This window comes from Dermochelys coriacea, chromosome 2 (assembly GCF_009764565.3).
Source record: "Dermochelys coriacea isolate rDerCor1 chromosome 2, rDerCor1.pri.v4, whole genome shotgun sequence".
In the NCBI taxonomy this organism is placed as follows: Eukaryota; Metazoa; Chordata; order Testudines; family Dermochelyidae; genus Dermochelys; species Dermochelys coriacea.
The window spans coordinates 239779482-239792883 of record NC_050069.1 but is presented as its reverse complement, the minus strand read 5'-3'; positions in this window follow the sequence as shown (position 1 = coordinate 239792883).

Below are 13402 nucleotides of genomic sequence, written 5' to 3'. Positions count from 1 at the left end.
GTGATATATGCCATCATTTGCTAGCAATGCCCCTCTGCCATGTACATTGGCCAAACTGGACAGTCTCTACGTAAAAGAATGAATGGACACAAATCAGACGTCAAGAATTATAACATTCAAAAACCAGTTGGAGAACACTTCAATCTCTCTGGTCACTCGATCACAGACCTAAGAGTGGCTATCCTTCAACAAAAAAGCTTCAAAAACAGACTCCAACGAGAGACTGCTGAATTGGAATTAATTTGCAAACTGGATACAATTAACTTAGGCTTGAATAGAGACTGGGAATGGATGAGTCATTACACAAAGTAAAACTATTTCCCCATGGTATTTCTCCCTCCCACCCCACCCCCCACTGTTCCTCTGATATTCTTGTTAACTGCTGGAATTAGCCTACCTTGCTTGTCACCATGAAAGGTTTTCCTTCTTTCCCCCCACTGCTGCTGGTGATGGCTTATCTTAAGTGATCACTCTCCTTACAGTGTGTATGATAAACCCATTGTTTCATGTTCTCTGTGTGTGTGTATATAAATCTCTCCTCTGTTTTTTCCACCAAATGCATCCGATGAAGTGAGCTGTAGCTCACGAAAGCTTATGCTCTAATAAATTTGTTAGTCTCTAAGGTGCCACAAGTACTCCTTTTCTTTTTGTCTTCTGACAATGGCTGGTGCCAGATGCTACATAGGGAATGAACAGAATAGGGCAATTAATTGAGTGATCCATCCCCTTTCTCAAGTTCCATCATATGGCAACCAGAGGCTAGGGACACCCAGAACATGTGGTTGCATCCCTGACCATCTTGGCTAATAGCCACTGGTGGACGTATCCTCCGGGAACGTATCTAATGCTTTTTTGAACCCAGTTATTGTTTTGGCCTTCACAACATCCCCCTTAGTCAGCTCTTGTCTAAACTGAACAGTCTCCGTCTTTTTTAATCTCTCCTCGTACAGAAATTGTTCCATACCCCTAATAATTTCTGCTGCCCTTCTCTGTACTTTTCCCAAGTCTAATACATCTTTCTTTGAGATGGGACAACCAAGACTGCATGCGGTATTCAAAGTGTTGGCATACCATGGATTTACATAGTGGCATTATGATGTTTTTCTGTCTTATTATCTATCATTTTTCTAATGGTTCCCAACATTCTGTTAGCTTTTTGGACTGCTGCTGCACATACAGCAGATGTTTTCAGAGAACTATCCACAACTCCAAGATCTCTTTCTTGAGTGATAACAGCTAATTTAGACCCCGTCATTTTGTATGTATAGTTGGGATTCTCTTTCCCAGTATGCATTCCTTTGCATTTATCCGCACTGAATTTCACCTGCCATTTTGTTGCCCAGTCACACAGTTTTGTGAGATCCTTTTGTAATTCTTTGCAGTCAGCTTTGGACTTAAGTATCTTATGTAATTTTGTATTTTCTACAAACTTTGCCACCTCACTGTTTACCCCTTTTTTGGGGCCATTTATGAATGTGTTGAACAGCACTAGTTCTAGTACAGATCCTTGGAAACCCTGCTATTTACTTCTCTCCATTGTGAAAACTAACCGTTCATTCGTACCCTTTGTTTCCTATCTTTTAACCAGTTACTGATCCATGAGAGGACCTTCCCTCTTCTTGCCGTTCCTGCTTACTTTTCTTAAGAGTCTTTGGTGAGGGACCTTGTCAAAGGCTTTCTGAAAGTGCAAGTACACTATATTCACTGGATCATCCTTGTCCATCTTTGCTGACCCCCTCAAACAAGTCTAATAGATTAGTGAGGCATGATTTCCCTGTACAAAAGCTGTGTTCATCTATGTGTCTGATAATACTGTTCTTTACTATAGTTTCAGCCAATTTGCATGGCACTGAAATTAGGCATACTGGCCTGTAATTGCCAGGATCACCTCTGGTGCCTTTAAAAAATATAGGTTTTACATTAGTTATCTGCCGGACATCTGGTACAGAGGCTGATTTAAGCAAAAGGTTTAAGCAATAGGTTACATACCGGAGTTAGTAGTTCTGCAGTTTCATATCTGAGTTCCTTAAGAACTCTTGGGTAAATACCATCTGGGCCTGGCGACTTAATACTGTTTAATTTATCAATTTGTTCAATTTGTTTTTATCAAAGGCTCTCACGTAAATTAAGTTGTCATGGGATAAGAGGGAAGATCCTTTCATGGATTGAGAACTGGTTAAAAGACAGGGAACAAAGGGTAGGAATAAATGGTAAATTTTCAGAATGGAAAGGGATAATTAGTGGTGTTCCCCAAGGGTCAGTCCTAGGACCAATCCTATTCAACTTATTCATAAATGATCTGGAGAACGGGGGAAACAGTGAGGTGGCAAAGTTTGTAGATGATACTAAACTGCTCAAGATAGTCAAGACCAAAGCAGACTGTGAAGAATTTCAAAAAGATCTCACAAAACTAAGGGATTGGGCAACAAAATGGCAAATAAAATTTAATCTGGATAAATGTAAAGTAATGCACATTGGAAAAAATAACCCCAACTATACATACAAAATGATGTGGGCTAATTTAGCTACAACTAATCAGGAGAAAGATCTTGGAGTCATCGTGGATAGTTCTTTGAAGACGTCCATGCAGTGTGCAGCGGCAATCAAAAAAGCAAACAGGATGTTAGGAATCATTAAAAAAGGGATAGAGAATAAGACGGAGAAAATCTTATTGCCCTTATATAAATCCATGGTACGCCCACATCTTGAATACTGCGTACAGATGTGGTCCCCTCATCTCAAAAAAGATATACTGGCATTAGAAAAGATTCAGAAAAGGGCAACTAAAATGATTAGGGGTTTGGAACAGGTCTCATATGAGGAGAGATTAAAGAGGCTAGGACTTTTCAGCTTGGAAAAGAGGAGACTAATGGAGGGATATGATAGAGATATATAAAATCATGAGTGGTGTGGAGAAAGCGAATAAGGAAAAGTTATTTACTTGTTCCCATAATATAAGAACTAGGGGCCACCAACTGAAATTAATGGGTAGCAGATTTAAAACAAAGAAAAGGAAGTTCTTCTTCACTCAGTGCACAGTCAACCTGTGGAACTCCTTGCCTGAGGAGGTTGTGAAGGTTAGGATTATACCAGGGTTTAAAAGAGAACTGGATAAATTCATGGAGGTTAAGTCCATTAATGGCTATTAGCCAGGATGGGCAAGGAATGGTGTCCCTAGCCTCCGTTTGTCAGAGAGTGGAGATGGATGGCATGAGAGAGATCACTTGATCATTACCTGTTAAGTTCACTCCCTCTTGGGCACCTGGCATTGGCCACTGTCGGTAGATAGGATACTGGTCTGGATGGACCTTTGGTCTGACCCAGTATGGCCATTCTTATGTTCTTTGTTTCAAACCTCCTCTATTGACACCTCAGTCTGGGACTCAGAGTAGCAGCCGTGTTAGTCTGTATTCGCAAAAAGAAAAGGAGCACTTGTGGCACCTTAGAGACTAACAAATTTATTAGAGCATAAGCTTTCGTGAGCTACAGCTCACTTCATCGGATGCATTTGGTGGAAAAAACAGAGGGGAGATTTATATACACACACACAGAGAACATGAAACAATGGGTTTATCATACACACTGTAAGGAGAGTGATCACTTAAGATAAGCCATCACCAACAGCAGGGGGGGGAAAGGAGGAAAACCTTTCATGGTGACAAGCAGGTAGGCTAATTCCAGCAGTTAACAAGAATATCAGAGGAACAGTGGGGGGTGGGGTGGGAGGGAGAAATACCATGGGGAAATAGTTTTACTTTGTGTAATGACTCATCCATTCCCAGTCTCTATTCAAGCCTAAGTTAATTGTATCCAGTTTGCAAATTAATTCCAATTCAGCAGTCTCTCGTTGGAGTCTGTATTTGAAGCTTGACAGTTCCTCAGATTTGTCACATAAAAAAAACCTGACTCAGGTGTGGGAATCTTCCTCACATCCTCTTCAGTGACGTCCAATTCAAATAATTCATTTAGATTCTCTGCAATGGCCTTGTCTTCCGTGAGTGCTTCTTTAGCACCACTATCATACAATGGCTTCACTGATTGTTTGGTAGGCTACCTGATTCTGATGTTTTCTGTTAGTTTTTGTGTCTTTTTGCTAGTTGCTCTTCAAATTCTTTTTTGACCTGTTTAACTATACTTTTACACTCGCTTTGCCAGAGTTTATGTTCCTTTCTATTTTCCTCAGAAGGATTTGACTTCCAATTTTTAAAGATGTCTTTTTGTCTCTAACCCCATCTTTTACTCTGTTGTTTAGCTGTGGTGGCATTTTTTAGTCCTCTTACTGATTTTTTTATTTGGGGTATACGTATAGTTTGAGCCTCTATTACGGTGTTTCTCAAAAAATTCCATACAGCTTGCAGGCATTTCACTCTTGTGTCTGTTTCTTTTAATTTCCATTTAAGTAGCCGCCTTATTTTTGTGTAGTTTCCCTTTTCAAAGTTAAATCCTAATGTGGTGGATTTCTTTGGTATTTTCCCCCTACAAGGATGTCAAATTTAATTCCATTATGGTTGCTCTTACTGAGCGGTTCAGCTAGATTCACCTCTTGGACTAGATCTTGTGTGCCACTTAGGACTAAATCAAAAATTGCCTCCCCACTTCTGGGTACCTGCTCCAAGAAGTAGTTATTAATGGTGTCTAGAAATTTTATCTCTGCATTCCATCCTGAGGTGACATATTCCCAATCAATATGTGGATAGTTGAAATCCCTTATTATTATTGGATTTTCTTTTTTTGTAGCCTCTCCAATCTCCTGATCATAGAATCATAGAAGATTAGGGTTGGAAGAGACCTCAGGAGATCATCTAGTCCAACCTCCTGCTCAAAGCAGGACCAAAGCCAACTAAATCATCCCAGCCAAGGCTTTGTCAAGCTGGGCCTTAAAAACCTCTAAGGATGGAGATTCTACCTCCTCTCTAGGTAACCCATTCCAATGCTTCACCACCGTCCTAGTGAAATAGTGTTTCCTAATATCCAACCCAGACCTACCCCACTGCAATTTGAGATCATGGTTCCTTGTTCTGCCATCTCTCACCACTGAGAACAGTCGAGCTCCATCCTCTTTGGAACCCCCCTTCAGGTAGTTGAAGGCTGCTATCAAATCCCCCATCATTCTTCTCTTCTGCAGACTAAACAAGTCAACTTCCCTCAGCCTCTCCTCATAAGTCAGCCTCTCCTCATCAGCCCCATGATCATTTTCGTTGCCCTCCGCTGGACTCTCTCCAATTTGTCCACATCCTTTCTGTAGCGGGGGGCCCAAAACTGGACGCAATACTCCAGATGTGGCCTCACCAGTCCCAAATAGAGGAGACTAATCACTTCCCTCGATCTGCTGGCAATGCTCCTACTAATGCAGCCCAATATGCCATTGGCTTTCTTGGCAACAAGAGCACACTGCTGACTCATATCCAGCTTCTCGTCCACTGTAATCCCCCAGTCCTTTTCTGCAGAACTACTGCTTAGTGAGGGTGATCATTTCTCAATCATCCTCACAATTCTGGTCAGGTGGTTGATAGTATATTCCTACTGCTATACTCTGATTACTCAAACATGGAATTTCTCTGGTACTGTTTGATTCATTTAAAACTTTTATTAGATTTGACTCTATGCTTTCTTTTACATATAGTGGCACTCCCCCAACCAGTGTGATCTACTCTGCCATTCCTATATATTTTGGATCCTGATATTACCATCTCCCATTGATAATCATCCTTCCACCAAGTTTCTGTGATGCCTATTATATCAATATCCTCATTTAATACCAGGGACTCAAGTTCACCAATTTCAGTTTTTAGACTTCTTGCATTTGTATACAAGTACTTATAAAATCTATCAATATTTAGTTTTCTGTCTTTGTGTTATGTAACTGAATGGGACTCTTTTTCATTTAACTTTCTCTTCAGTTCCTCCTACCTGTGCTCTATTAACGTCTATCCTCTCCTCTTTAGTATATATAGAGTATCCCCTTTATTAAATCATTCCCTAAGTGATTTGTTTGTCTGAACCATGTGCTCCCCTGCACCTATGGGCTTTCCCCCAGCTCTTTGTTTAAAAACTCTTCTACCACCTTTTTAATTTTACATACGAGCAATCTGGTTCCATTTTGGTTTAGGTGGAAGCCATCTTTTCTTTACAGGCTCCTTCTTTCCCAAAAGATTCACCAGTTCCTAATACATGTAAATTCCTCCTCTGAACATCATTGTCTCATCCAGTGATGAGCTGCCAAATCTTAACAATCAGTTCCCTATAAAAAGTTCTGATTTAAGGGATGTGCCTCTGTCTGCCCCCTCCCAATCCCTCCTCCCAGGCTCCATCCTGCCCCCCAGGCTCTGCCCTGTCCCCTCCCCCCCAGCTCTGTCCTGCCCCCTGCCCTCCCCAGGCCCGTTCTCCATCCCAGGTGCCTGTCGGTGGTGCAGGAGTCCTGCAGCCTTTGCATCCGTGGGGTCGCTCCCGGCATGTGGGGGCAGTGGCTCCCTGCAGGCAAAGGCTGCCGTCTGCCCAACTCCCCACTGCAGGATGTGAGCGCCCCCGAGCGGCAGAGGCCGGACAGCCCCACAGCGCAGGAGCAGGAGAGACTGGAGGGAGCTTGCCCCAGCACACCCAAGGCAGCCCCCAGCCATGGCACCAGCCGGCCCTGCCAGGCTCCTGGGGCAGAGGAGGCTGCTGCTGCCAGGGGCCTGGCTCCCCGGCCCTATGCGGCGCCCAGTCACATGGTGCCTGATCTCCCTGCCCAGCGCAGCTAGTCGCGCTTCCTGGGCCAGACAGGAAGCAGCATGGAGCTCAGCCGCGACTGCTGAGCGAGGCGACATCGGATCAGCCTCTGCGCGCAGGGCCCCAGAGCAGCTGCCCGGATGGCTATGCAGCGCAGGTACCAGCCGCAGCGCAGCCTCTGCCCCGAGACAGGACGTGGGGCCCCGCAGCCCTTCCATAGCCCCGCGCCCCCGAAACGGTGCTGCTCCATGCACCCCCCTCTAGCACTAAGCCCCTTCTCCAACCAGGACCGGCTCTAGGATTTTTGCTGCTCCAAGCAAAAAATTTTTTGGCTGCCCCTGCTTTTTTTCATGCTCCCCCCTGCCCCTGGCTCCGCCCCTTCCAAACCCCTTCCCTAAATCCCCGGCCCCGCCTCCTCCCCTAGGCGTGCCACATTCCCCCCCCATTGCTTCCTACAGCTCTCCTCGCTCACTTCCGCTCCGCCTGCTCCCCTGAACATGCCCCCGCTCCGCTTCTCCCCCTTCCCTCTCAGGCGAGGGAGAGGCATTGCGTTCAGGGGAGCAGGCGGAGCAGAAGTGAGCGAGGGTGGGGGGGAGTGCAGGAAGTAATGGGGGGAGGGTAGAGGAACTGCTCCCCGCCCCAGCTCACCTCCACTCCACCGCTGCCGCCTCCCCCGAGAGCACTGGCGCTTGGCTTCTCCTCCCTCCCTCCCAGGCTTGCCGTGCCAAACAACTGTTTGGCACGCGGCAAGCCTGGGAGGGAGGGGGGAGAAGCAGAGCAGCAGCGGTGCACTCAGGGGAAGAGGTGGAAGTGGAGTGGAAGCGAGCTGGGGCGGCGGGGGCACATTTCTAGGGGCGGCATGGCCGGTGCCGGAATGCTGCTCCTAGAAATGTGCTGCTCCAAGCACCTGCTTGTTTTGCTGGTGCTTAGAGCCGGCCCTGTCTCCAACAGCCCCCTTCTATAACACTGAGCCCTACACCTACCTCCCTAGCACTGCGAGTCGGGGTCCCCTTGGCCTGGGGCTGCCCCAGCCGAGACATAGCCTGGCTGGGACTTTCTGGGGCACCGACTGCCTACCCAACCTTCCCTGTTCCCCGTCCCCTGTCCGCCCCCCCAGAACCTCCGCCCCCTCCAACCGCTCCCTGCTCCTTATCCAACCCCTCCACCCAGCCCTGGCCCAACCCCCTTACTATGCTGCTCAGGGCAGCGTGTCTGGATGCTGCATGACGCGCTGGAGCTCGCAGCCCCACCCCCTTACCACGCTGCTCAAAGTGGCAGGCGGTGCAGAGCTGCCCAGGAGCGGTCCAGAGCGCTAGTGCCAGCGGCAGGGCATGCTAAGGCTCTGTGAGAGGGCGGAAAGCGGGGGAGGAGCCGGGGAAGCCTCCCCGGCCTGGAGCTCAGAGAGCCCTAACAACCGGTTCTAAAACTGCTTCTAAATTTAAAAACCAGTTCGCGTGAAACTGGAAGGATTTCAGAGAATGCTACCATGGAGGCCCTGGACTTGAATCTCTTACCTAGCAGACTAAATTTGGTCTCCTTGACCTCTTTTCTATCTTCCCTTATGTCACTGGTACCTATATGTACCACAACCAACGTCTCCTCCCCAGCACTGCACATAAGTCTATCTAGATGTCTCAAGAGGTCTGCAACCTTCACACCCAGCTGGCAATTCACCATGCCCTTCTCCTGGCCATCACAAACCCAGCTATCTATATTTATAATAATCGAATCTCACATTACTATTATTTGTCTCTTCCTAATAACATAATAAATGTGCAATCATTTCTCTCTGCTCCAGTTACCCTGAGTTACCCTTGCCCCTTTGTCAAGGGATCCTAAAGGGATTAGTTGATCAAAGAATGGCAGACTAGAGCCTCCTTAGAAAGTTCTCAGCCTTGCCTAGCAGGCAGCTAGGCTCAGCACACAGCCCCCCAAACAGGCTACACTATAAACTTCAATCAAGGCAGTGCGCTCAACAAACAAACAAACAGGCAACAAACTGACCCCAAGGGTCACTTAGATTCATAGATTCATAGATACTAAAGTCAGAAGGGACCATTCTGATCATCTAGTCCGACCTCCTGCACTGCGCAGGCCACAGAATCTCACCCACCCACTCCTATGAAAAACCTCACCTATATCTGAGCTATTGAAGTCCTTAAATCATGGTTTAAAGACTTCAAGGAGCAGAGAAGCCTCCCTCAAGTCACCCATGCCCCATGCTACAGAGGAAGGCGAAAAACCTCCAGGGCCTCTCCAATCTGCCCTGGAGGAAAATTCCTTCCCGACCCCAAATATGGCAATCAGCTAAACCCTGAGCATATGGGCAAGATTCACCAGCCAGATACTACAGAAAATTCTTTCCTGGGTAACTCAGATCCCATCCATCTAATATCCCATCTCAGGGGATTTGGCCTATTTACCCTGAATATTTAAAGATCAATTACTTACCAAAATCCCATTATCCCATCATACCATCTCCTCCATAAACTTATCAAGTAGATTCTTAAAACCAGATGCATCTTTTGCCCCCATTGCTTCCCTTGGAAGGCTATTCCAAAACTTCATTCCTCTGATGGTTAAAAACCTTCGTCTGATTTCAAGTCTAAACTTCCTGGTGGCCAGTTTATACCCATTTGTTCTTGTGTCCACATTGGTGCTGAGCTGAAATAATTCCTCTCCCTCTCCTGTATTTATCCCTCTGATATATTTATAGAGAGCAATCATATCTCCCCTCAACCTTCTTTTAGTTAGGCTAAACAAGCCAAGCTCCTTAAGTCTCCTTTCATAAGACAAGTTTTCCATTCCTCGGATCATCCTAGTAGCCCTTCTCTGTACCTGCTCCAGTTTGAATTCATCCTTTTTAAACATGGGAGACCAGAACTGCACACAGTATTCTAGGTGAGGTCTCACCAGTGCCTTGTATAACGGTACTAAAACCTCCTTATCCCTACTGGAAATGCCGCTCCTGATGCATCCCAAAACCGCATTAGCTTTTTTCACAGCCATATCACATTGGCAGCTCATAGTCATCCTATGATCAACCAATACTCCAAGGTCCTTCTCCTCTTCCGTTACTTCTAATTGATGAGCCCCAACTTATAACTAAAATTCTTGTTATTAATCCCTAAATGCATAACCTTATACTTCTCACTATTAAATTTCATCCTATTACTATTACTCCAGTTTACAAGGTCATCCAGATCCTCCTGTATAATATCCCGATCCTTCTCTGAATTGGCAATACCTCCCAGCTTTGTATCATCTGCAAACTTTATAAGCACACTCCCACTTTTTGTGCAAAGGTCAGTAATAAAAAGATTAAATAAGATTGGTCCCAAAACTGATCCCTGAGGAACTCCACTGGTAACCTCCCTCCAACCTGACAGTTCGCCTTTCATTAGGACCCGTTGCAGTCTCCCCTTTAACCAATTCCTTATCCACCTTTTGATGTTCATATTGATCCCCATCTTCTCCAGTTTAACTAATAATTCCCCATGTGGCACGGTATCAAATGCCTTACTGAAATCTAGGTAAATTAGATCCACTGCATTTCCTTTATCTAAAAAATCTATAGAACTTGAGATTATAAAATAGTTATAGATAGATTCCAAAGACACTGCAATAACTTTGCTGGAGGGGGGTATTAAGGAAAATAAAACATATAAACCCAGTCTAGCTAATAAATAAACATGATGCACACTACTTTAGATTCCACAACAACAAACCATTGTGTAGTTTCGTTGTGATAGCACTGTGTGTAAGCACTTCAGAAGCAATGTTCTTGTCAATTTCTTTTTACTGTTTGAGTATCAAATTGAGGCAGCCAAGTATTGTATGGAAAAGTACTATTTGCATGAGATTCCCTCCATCACTTAGTGGCTCCTCCTTCACCTGGAGAACTGCCTAGCAAAAATTCCCCTGTTTGCTAGCTCCAGGATTTTGTTTAGTTCCATTTTGTTTTATCAGCTCATCGTGTATTGGATGGAAAATTAATAAACCCATTTAAAAATAGTGTGGGGGAAGGGGATGGGAATCCCTTCTTAAGGGGGCACTTGAATAACTTAAAGCAGCAGAGCTGTTTTGCTTTATTTTTAAATGCCTAAAATTAACCAAAAATAGGGTTGTGGTAGTGGCGTAATTTTCTTACTTCTTGGATTAAATTTATTTTGTATCAAGTTACAAGAGATTTCAAACATATATAATATTTTTCGTCTTTTAGATTAAATATTAATCACAGCATCAGAGTAATAAATAAATCAAGTCTGCCTGATTATATTAGCATGCAAGTCCCTAATCGCGTGGAAACATTTCTGATGGGTTTCTGTTTCAGCAGGAGACTGAGCAAGTATAGTATCTCTGACACTACAAGATTTACAACTTAATTCCCTGCTTGGAAACAAAGAAACAAACAGCTGTATGTCATGCACTGAACTGAAACATTATGGATTCTATTATTACTTTAGTTTCTTCAGGATTTCTCAGTGGTTGGGAAAAAATTCTATTAACTTTCTTTTATGACTACCAGCAGGGTAATGTGGAGAGAATAAACTCTTCCATGTATAAGGTCTGGGGCCCCTAAAACCTGAATATCAGCCCAGGAGCTTTGTCAGAAGGACTAGCTGCTTCATTCCCTCATAAAACGACCATCTCCATTAGTCTGTGTTTATTTTCCTTCTGCTTTTTAATTTGCTTAATGGACTTCAGCCGAAGTCTCTCCCAGCAGTCAGAGGAAAGTAAACTCTGATAAATCCTTAGGGACTTAATAGTCACAGTTAAGCACTTCTTTGGATTATTTTGTCTGACTTTCATCTTTGCTCCTGCAGAGATGATGGCTGCAAAGCACTCCAGTTGTAACCCCATGACTTAAAAGCCTGGGAATGAACTGACAAAAGATGTTTCTCTTTCTCCCTCCCTCTCCCACTCTGCTTACATGGAAATAAAGCAAGACTAGCTTAAACTATAGGAGATGATGTGTCCTCCTGGTACAGCCCTGATCCCACAGAAGCAGTGCACATGGTTCAAATGTGGTTGATAAATGGAAAATTCTTTGCAGAGAGTGCTGGCTGACTTTGTGTTGGTGAGGGAGACAGTTTAGATTCTCCAGACTGCCTACCACCTGTTCTGCTGGTCCAGATTCTGTAGATGGCTATTGAGAAGGAAAAGAAAACCTGAAAACTTTCCATCAGGGTCATAGACTAGGAGCTCCAAAACATGTAAAATTTGTTAGGTCTCTCCCCGATAAGGGTTTTGTGACATTTCCTTGCTTGCGGTCTGACTGGCAACATCGATTCATTAATATTTCATGTTATTAGTATATTATTATCTTCTTTTCAATGGGTAGCCTTTTAGGTAGTTTCTAATTACCTTGTTGTTAAGAGTCCAAGTCCTTCCTGGTTTTACTTTTATATCGATTTTTACACTACAGATTTATTGCTGCACAGCCTATATTCCTGTAGGAGCTGCTTAGTCAGAAATTGCATTGTATAATTAAATCCCACTACCGACTTCTGACTCTGAATAAAGGTTTACTTTATTGTTCATTTTAGTAATTCACTTTTTTATTTTATATTCTCCATGTACCCTGGAGATAATTAGATAGGTCCTGTCAAGCTGTCTGGAGTGGCTCACGAACATGTGCACCAACCTCAGGGCAGACTGTTACAAATTAGGGCACAAACTCCAACCTGATTGTGAGTTATATACTTAGATTTCACCTAATAAGTATCAAGTGTGAACTCCTCAGGCACTATAACTGCCTTAAGATGGAGTCACAGACAGTCCCCTTGGGCACTGTGGTCTATCTTGCTGCTCAGGCCAAGCTTGCCTTTGGATAGATGGTTTCTGACACCAAAAATTACAACAATATTCAGGTTATTCCCAGGCCCAAAGGATCAGTCACTTATCCCATGTCAATTGCACCTCAGATATCAAAGCAAGGATAACACGTGTACCCAATCCTATAATTAACTAAAGATTTATTAACTAGGAAAAATAAGAGTTATTTACAAGATGAAAGCACGCAAACATACACAGATAAATGAGATACAGTCTTAAGTTCCAAAGGGGAACAGAAGCTGCTGCAATATGCTAGCTCTATATATGCTTTAGAGCTAACCCAATCTAAATAGCTGGGGATCCCTTGCTTATGCTTAGTAATCTTCACCCTTCAGAGTTCAAGCAGCATAGAGATAATAATTTCTTCTTGACAGGGATTTTTATTCCCTTCCTCCAGAGTTCAGGCTGATGGGACGAGTGTTCATGCATTCTCCCCTTCTTGGACATGGAGGAAACAGTCAACAAAGTCTTTTGTCCACCAGTGTTCCACAATGGCTTGTCTGGTTTCTCTGGGCCTTCTTTGGTTGGAGAGGAGATGACACCAGTGTTTTCCCCAGGAATTGAAATTAGGGGGGTGTTCAAATTAGGCGGGGGTGTCAGGGCCGATGAAAGGTGAGACCGTGAGGGTGAAGGTGGGCTGTATGGCACCAGAGTAAAAACTGAAAAATGTTTCATGACCATTTTATTAGATTTGAAAATCATCGCACAAATTAAAGTTGGCTACTCAAGCCTTCTATGAAGCACTACATCTACATCCATCTTGGCTTCGTTATAATTTTCCACAACTCTGTTAATGAACTTCTTGAATGCAAAGCATTCATCTTTGGTGGCTTCTTGTGTGTCTGGTACTTCCATT